The sequence below is a fragment of the Notothenia rossii genome (assembly GCF_949606895.1).
Source record: "Notothenia rossii genome assembly, chromosome: 5".
NCBI lineage: Eukaryota > Metazoa > Chordata > Actinopteri > Perciformes > Nototheniidae > Notothenia > Notothenia rossii.
Window position 1 is genome coordinate 41,922,166 of NC_136903.1, and position 8,668 is coordinate 41,930,833.

The 8,668-nt window shown below is 38.1% G+C and overlaps 1 long non-coding RNA gene across 3 annotated transcripts; it reads right to left on the reverse strand.

The window, feature by feature from the left end:
* On the reverse strand, positions 1 to 8,425 carry LOC307039619. 3 transcript variants are annotated; one of them, XR_013808281.1, is made up of 5 exons: positions 8,117 to 8,420; positions 6,712 to 6,877; positions 5,134 to 5,403; positions 463 to 505; positions 1 to 78 (listed from the first exon to the last, which is right to left on the reverse strand). It is a non-coding gene; the product is annotated as an uncharacterized lncRNA (long non-coding RNA). The 3 variants fall into 3 exon arrangements; XR_013808283.1 differs by having other exon boundaries at positions 37 to 78; positions 463 to 704; positions 8,117 to 8,425; XR_013808282.1 differs by having other exon boundaries at positions 8 to 704; positions 8,117 to 8,419.
* Positions 8,426 to 8,668: the final 243 nt, after the last annotated feature.

An 8,668-nucleotide genomic window follows, 5' to 3' on the forward strand; every position in this document is an offset into this window, starting at 1 on the left:
GTTCAAATAACAGATTTTATTTGTATGCATTATCCCGGAGAATTCTTCGGCTGCCAGGAATGAGCCCACTCCTTGCCACTGAAAACAGAATGGAATAATGTTGGTTACAGTTACTGGTTTCGTCTTTCCAAAAAGCATAAACTATGTGTGAAGCAAACATCTTATAACTAAATTTATATAAGTAAATGTTTCATTTACCATTTAGAAAAAGTGAACATAGAAATGAAAACAAATGTTCTAACAAACAATAAAAACAAACAAAAACGCATACATTAACAACAATGAAGTTAAACAATCATTTGTTCCTACACTACTTCAGCTGCTTCAGAATAACAGCAGTGAAATATATAAGAGGACTGGTGGTAGATTTGGATGTTTTGCATTTGTTAAATATCATGTGTTTGTTCTCCAACATGGGACTACATCAGATGACATGAAGCCAAGTAACTGGAAGATATATACCATACTGGACAGGGCTCCCACTCCACCAACTTTCTGCTTTTCCCTATCAAGAGAAGAAAACAAATCTCTAATTTCGGAAAGACCAAACGCATATTAGCTATTTAGCAAACAATTGTGTTGGAAGTTTGTAAATCATAAAGCACACCCTATGCATTACTTTTATTCCCGTCTAACCTTTCTCATTCTTTCTTTTATTACACTCCTGATGGGGAAAGTTTCTAGGCGAGTGTGGTAGGAGCAATCTGTGAACATCAAAGCAGGTTCCACATCCACAGTCATATTAGAAATAAAATAAATACAACTATGAACACTTAAGTAGCAACCAGACTTGCACGATGAAAAGTGACCACACTGTTATCACTGGTCAAAAGTTACTGTATACATCATTGAAATGGAACCAAGCTGCTCTCAGTCCTAACATGGGATGCTTGTTTGAATGGCCATACCACTGCTGAGCCTGAGATGACCAAAGAAAATACTGCACTGCTGCTTCCTTTACTGCCTAGCATTCTCATCACCACCTTATCAACTATGACTGTATGTATTTTAGTCTTATTAGACAATTAAAGCCCTTTGGATTTTTGGATAATGTATCAGTTATAGTTATTAGTCACAATATAGCATTGTTAACTCACTGAAGAAGCATCAATCACTGCGCTTACATGCACTTTGCTAAAGTACATGTCGATAGATCTATTAGAATACCAATCAATTCGACTCATGCAAATGTTTATAATCAGTCAAAATACTTAATACTGTTAATATACCTGACTTTTTCTTTTTGCGTCTAGGAGGTTGAAGAAGAAATATTACTATATACATACAGTACACCAAGTTAAGCTTAAACTCAAGTTTCAAAATACATCATCACATGATGCAATAGGTGTTAGGTACAGATATTTTTTTGTTATTGCGATTAAATTGAGGTTGATCTATGAAGTCTAGGTGTTTTGTTGTCTTGTCTATATAATTGACTCCATACTTTATGTGTAAGGAATAGTTTGATAAATATTAACATGTTGTGCTGTAACGTTAAATGAATTTAACTTTGATTCAAAAACCTAAGTTTATTCCCCGTATGTTCATTATGGGACAGTGTCGTATCTAAATGCAGTTCTTGAGTATAAAGTTTAAATATGCTGCATAACGTTGTTGCATGAGTTGCTTCAAAGTTTACCCCTATGGTCAGGGATTGCTTTAGGTAGACCACAATATTAATGATATCAACCTCTCATACAATATATGGACATGAGCCAAATCATTTTTGATGTAATCGACCTACTGCCCAACGCTACAATGTAAGACCCTTTCTGTGTGTAAACCAAATGACAGGAGTTTTATTTTGTGATTGATCAAGTGTAAAGTAAGCCTGCTGTTGCTTTGCATTTTTGTGTGAAAAAGGTATAACCATATAGTAATCACATGTCTGTTCAGGAATGAAAGACTGTATTTTTCTAAACGTTTAAAGGCCATGTAATGCATCTAACACAGGTATTTTTTAACATGTAGTTTAGATATCACCAGAATAAAAATAAATTAAAATGTTTAAAGTTTCGTCATAATTAAATGACATATACGTTAAAAACCGATGTTGGTTCCGAAGTTTGCCGAGTACGCCCCCGATCACTCCCGAATGAGCGGTGACGTCACACGTGGCAAACATTGCCATTTGATCAAATCAGTCCAAATGGCAAGCAACGCGATAACTTCAGACAGCGACAGCGACAGCGATCATTCAAGCTCAGATTCGGTGGGTTATCTGGATTCAGTTACAGAAGTAGAGAGTGAACCAGCTAGCCTTTCACTTCAAGGCATCTTGCCTTATCAGTACGAGCGTCCTGCCCAGCAATCGAACAACGAGGCAGAAACTTGTGAAAGAGAAGAGGATTCCGCAGCCGGCGAGACTCGAGTCGGCAATACTGAATGGTAAATTCTGTTTTATTTAATTTGACCTGCACTAAATGTCGATCTTAATTTGTCATCTGTTCCTCACACGTCCGGCAGATATTGTTTTGTTTTTTAATGTTATGTACAATATTCAGGTGTACATGTCAATGCTGTGAAAGCATGCCCACTGCAGATGAATGTGTATGCTGCAGAGAGATCTGGCAGGTGATGGAACAAATAGACTGTTTGCAACCTACTGACCAGATAGCAGAGTCCTGCATCGGGTCAGGTATCCGCGGGTACCCGACGGGTGACCCGCAAAAAAGGTGATTTGCGGGTGGTATTTTTTCAAACGCTTTTTTCCGGGTTCGCTTCTGGGTAAAACAAAGATGATGCGGGTCCGGTTGCGGGTGTTGCATAATAAATATATTTAAACAATAATAATTTAGTTTAATGTTTAAATCCTCAGACCTCTCCTCCGCGGGACCGAGCATAATCATAACCTCTGCAGTGAATCTATCTGCTGCTGAGCGCACCACATTCTGAGGTGAAGCTCTCTAGCGGACAATACAGCATTTTCAATAACTCTTCCTCAAGAGCGAAATCCAACGTCTGGGAGGCTTTTGGTGTCATCCTAGATGGAGAAAATAAACAACATCCCAGGCTTTTTGAGCCAAATATGCAACTGCGTGTGTTAATAATTGCACGTTGTCACTGCTTATATATATGCGGGTTCGGGTCGGGTTGCGGATCATGTGCCGGCGGGTTGGGTCGGGTTGCGGAACTAATTGGCAATATGTGCGGGTAGCGGGGCGGGTTCGGTACTGCACGTCACGGGTGCGGGGCGGGAGCGGGTCTTGAAAATCAGACCCGTGCCGGACTCTGCCAGATAGAAGACACCGACGAGAAACCAAGGTGCATTATTAGCCACCCAGGCTTTAGAGAAGGCTGTCTCAGTGTTTGGACACTGAAAATAGCGTATCTTCAATACAAACAACAACACAGAGCAGTTCATGGCCCACTACACCAGTAAGTAAATATTGATTGACCCAACTGCCTATTGCAGCTTTGCTTTCATATAATACTTTTAGTCGCTACAGATATGGTACACTTTTAAAGATACCATTAAACTCTTTCAAGCAGTCAAAAACAGCTTGGCTTTTATTTTTTCTGTGTATGCAAGTTCAATGTATGCTTGGGAAAAGAAACAACTACACATGTGAGGAAATATATAAGAGGTCTATGATTCTGTCAAGCAGTCATGTATAACCTCATATTTATTTTGTACAAGTAAAATACAAATATCATGTTATAAGCCAATTTGTAACCATTGCTAAATAATAGTACTACATAACATTTTATTTTTCTCCAAATATATTTATAATCTGTATACTTTTTTTTCATTAGGAAGCATCGATATACAGCTTATCGACAGTTTGTACGTTGGTGCTGGGGTGTACTCGGCCCAAAAATCAGAGTCCCGCTGCCTGCATGTGCAGTAACCGAGATACGGAAGACTTACCCTGAACCGGGAGGCCGCTATCAGGGATTTCAATGGCCAAATCTGTAATTTGACATAAATCATGCAGCTGAACTGGTTAAAATGGTTTCGCATGATGTAAATAATTTACAAAGTACATCATTTACAATATTATTTTTCCAAAGAAACATGTAAATATAACAACATTTTCCAAATCACAAATTTGTAAGATTGTATTCATTTACTGATGGATAAATAAAAAGGGTTCTTTTGTTAATTTTTCACTTGTAACATTTTATCTTTATTGCAGTGTACATTAGTCTATTTTGGTATATGTGCGAGCCCACAAATAATTAAAAGTGGTAAAAATAATAAAGATATTCAGACGTAATTCATTTTTGGCCTTACTTATTTCACTTCAACTTTTATATATTTCAGTCACTAGGCAAGTTCACTGTACTCTGGTGACATTTAGCTCAAACTGGCATAACACCTGTAGTAACTTAATTCTGACCCGAGTTTTGTGCACAATCTTCCAGCACCCATGATCAATGTTTATAGCAATCAGGAAACATTCACAGCTCACAACTACACATCGCTTCCCCATCATGAATTGTTAGATAAAAAAAGTTTAGCGAGTTCCGGTTACACATATGTTGAGCGAAAATAGCGGAAGGATACAAAACAAACAATCCAGACGAGGCTGGTGTTTGCCACGTGTGACGTCACACAGCTGGGTTAATGGCTGGCAAGCTTTTCGCTACCGGAGCGGAATAACACGGGAAAGTGGCACACATTTCATGTTATTTGGGGGGTATTTATGGAAAGAATCATTGATGTTGATATGTCAAATGAAACAGTGGAAAGTGATGAAGCGATTTATTAACACAGAATAACATTTATTTTGGACATTACATGGACTTTAATATTTATGTATATCCGAGTACCTAAGGATATACACATACCCAAGTATCCCATTTTCCTTTCATATTTATGAAGTTGTAGGTGAAATTGTTATTTAGATTAAGCTATTGTTGTTATTATTATTTATCTATTGGAACAATCATTATTCCCAAAAATGCAAGAAGTGCAATTAGGTGTTTTGAGATATTGTAGAAGCATGACTTGTCAACAAGTTACCAACAATAATTTTTTAGGAAAATATCGGAAAACACTCTTGACTTTTATAAATATAAAAGCTGCAAATCTCAAAGAACAAATGTCACTGTGTGTGCTGTGTGCTCTGCATGTGTGACCATTAAAGAGGGTTTCATCCCTCCGATTCTATCTATCTATTTTATTACCTGGCCCCTCCGTGGTGGTAGCCTGTCTCACATCATCCCGCAGGGGCTGCTCCTCCTGCCCCACCTCTATGATGGTGCACTGCTTCACGGGGGGGGTCTTCATCACCTCCACCTACACGGTGCTTGTCTCTGGCATCTGGCTCTCTGTGGTCCCTGCCTCCTGCCAGTTGTTTGCTGGTTCAGATGGGTCACAGGGTGTGAGGTTCAGCATGACTGTCTCTTCCTCAGGATCTTCCGCAACCCCCTGGCCAGTGGAGTCCTGTGTCCAACCTGTGCAAGTTAAACAAATGTTGGTCTTGACTTGCTTAAGACAAAGAGGTTAACTCATAAATCTAGGAATAAGAAATACAGCGTGCTTAAGGTATGTTTCCAGACAGGGTCAAAAATATACTCGTCATGTCATAGGACTGTGTGCAGTCAAAGTTAATAGCAGAGAAATAGTGGTATTTATCCAGTCAACCATTTATGGTTTTGTTTTTGCGATATTATTCTTCCGATTTGTGTCTACACTCCATGTGATATGACATGTCAATTTGTCGGTAGACAATATATAGACGTGTGCATGTATGTTCCCTTACATTATTTACATCCACACATTTTGTTCAGAATTTATGAGACTGACGCAAACGTGTTTTGCATAAGTGCAATCAAATAAGTAGCAAGTCGCTTTGGATAAAAACATAAATGTAATGTAAAGGGACCTCTGGATGCACTGGATAACTGCTTTTGTTTACAACCCGAGAAACATGACCTTAATACAGAACTGCCAAACTGAATATGTGGTCAACTGGGATCGTCTTCATGTATTGTGCTCTTACCATTAACCTCAAAATATTTCTCCCTTTTGGGCGTTGATAAAGGAAACCGTTTAGGAACGGTTTGCTAAAAGGAAATTGCTTAAGGTTTGGCTCAAGCCTAAACATACACTTCAGTCATCAAACCTAACTAGCTTGACATTAACAACTTTACAACTTTCAATTTGTATACAATGAATGTGCAAGTGGTAGCACAATACCCCAAAATGGTTTTTCAAATTCACGTAAACTTGGCTAACTATTTCCTGATAAATAACAGTTAAATGTCCACAAGTCCTCTCTGCAGAGTAAGCCATGTCTCATTAGGCTACATACTCAGTGTTTAAAAATGTATTTATTGTATGTAGTTTGCTAAAATAATAAACAGTCAAACGTTGTCCATAACCCTAAATATTTTGCAATTACTTTCAACTTTTGTAATACTTTGCAGCTAAAAATAGTGACAGTTAACAGGTAGAAAGGATGTGTGTTAGTTGTCTCACAAAAATACAGTTTGCCAAACCCAAATAAATTGCTCAAATGACTGCTTTCTGGCTGTATCAAAGGATAAATACTGGATCAAGTTGTTGTCCCACAAGATTGGGATGGATTGAAAACAGTCGCTGTAAGTTGTTGTTAACTTAACTGACTTTATTAAATGAGTTGATCCAAACTCATTCCATATAACTGTGTTGGTTATAAGGAAATGTTAAGCTCTCCATTGATACAAACATTTTGTGTACACAATACTGTGAACTGTGAAGATATAGTGCAAGCATCTCACCTTCACGAAGGTACTCATAAAAAGTGCCTATCTTGTCAAGGTAATCCTGGGCATAGGCGGTCAGTGTGCAGCGAGGGGTTAGGATTTCACATTTGACGTCCTTCTTCCTGGTCTCCTTGCCAAGAAGCAGCACTGGTTTAAAGCCAATGGCATGGAGTTTCTCAAGCTGTAATGACAAAATAATATATTTACTGTTTAAAGAAATGGAAAGGAAACATCAACAACAACTATATAACTACAACTATAACATTACTGATGACAGCATCTAGTTGTATGCCATAAACCTAGATGCTGAGTTAAGCTTTTGCAGAATCATGTATTTACCAGGAAGGGTTAAACAGTAGAAGCAGAAAATATTTTATAGACAAACACAAAATACAAATAAATCAGTATCCTGAGTCCCAGTTCAAACCCTGATAATCTTAAAGTTAAAGTACAATAAGATACAAATGTGTGACCACTCAACAATTAACAGTTAACACTTACAATGACTATTGCATAATTAAAAATGTAACACAATCCAAGCATAGCTTGACACTGTTGAAATTGAAATTGCGTGCTACGATGTAAAACGTTCCCGTATGTTGTGGCTGCAGTCGTAAGAGTAATATAGAGTAGTAACATACAATTATGTAGTCTTATTAAAGGTGGGGTAGGTAAGTTTGAAAAACCGGCTCGAGATACACTTTTTGTTATATTCCATGGAATGCTCTTAACATCCCGATAGCAATGAATATCTTAAGTGCTTTGACAAAAAATCCATAAAAAAAATTCATCTGTGGAAGCCGTAATACTGTAAAAAGCACGACCAATCATCTGAGCCGGCCCGGCTAAAGTAACTGGATGGCCTACCTGCCTGTCAGCCTTCCATCTGTGCACAAACTTATCTTGTGCCCTCATTGGTCATGTGCACGTTTGTGTGTGTTGGAGGAGGGGCTCTATAAGGAAGTGGCAGATTTTCTCCGGTTGTGTATTTTCAAATTCTAGCGATCTCGAGCCGGTTTGTCAAACTTACATACCCTACCTTTAAGGTCTAAAAGTGTGTACATAAGCAAGAATGGAACACAACATGGAAGTGAAGGAAGTGCTCTGTTTATTTAAATGTGTAGTTAAATTAAAATAGTGTCCCTTGGCTGTGAAAGTTAAGATAAGAGTAGTTTTAAAATTGAAAGAAAAGAGAATATTAAATAATACCTTTGCAATAATATCTATATTTGAATTTGATATCAAAGTGTATATTGGTTAATAAGATACAAACATCATTAAGAAATAAATGTATATAAAATCAACATTCAACTTGATCCTGGCCCAATATATTGGCAAATAGTCATGGTCCGTCTGTGTTAGTTCTTTGGTTTCAGCTTGGTGTGTCCGGGCCTTAACATACAGTAAAAAGTGTACATACCAAGACAATGGCTTCATCCTTGATGGAAGCAATGTTGTGGTTCTTCTTCCGCCCTGACACCCAACCCCCTCGCTTCTCATCAAACCTCTTGAGCTTGTTCTCAAGGCGCGGCTTTTTTTGGCTGCTCCTTAAAGAGCCTGTGACACGAACCCAACAACTGTTGTGCAATGAAATAGTGGGCTACTAGTCATCTCGAACCGTCAGTTTAAAAAAGAAAAAGCGATACCGTTCCGATAAATATCAATAATTTCGAACATCGCGGGAAAATTCCTTCGACTCATTTTGAGGTTTTGGGGGAAGCCGGAAGTGACGTCAATGCGGAAACGCTTCACTGTGCGGCGAGAGAGCCAAACACGGACAAATTGTGTTGTCATGCGTAGAAATGGTGAATTACTGAGTTTAGGCACGTTAATAACGTTTTAATGAAGTTGACTACAGTATATTCATATTTGTCAGTAATTTCATGTCAATTCGGTGAACATAAACATAAATGATCGTGGTGAAGATGATGATTAAATTAGGATTAAAAATCGGTAGTGAGAGCTGCTGAAT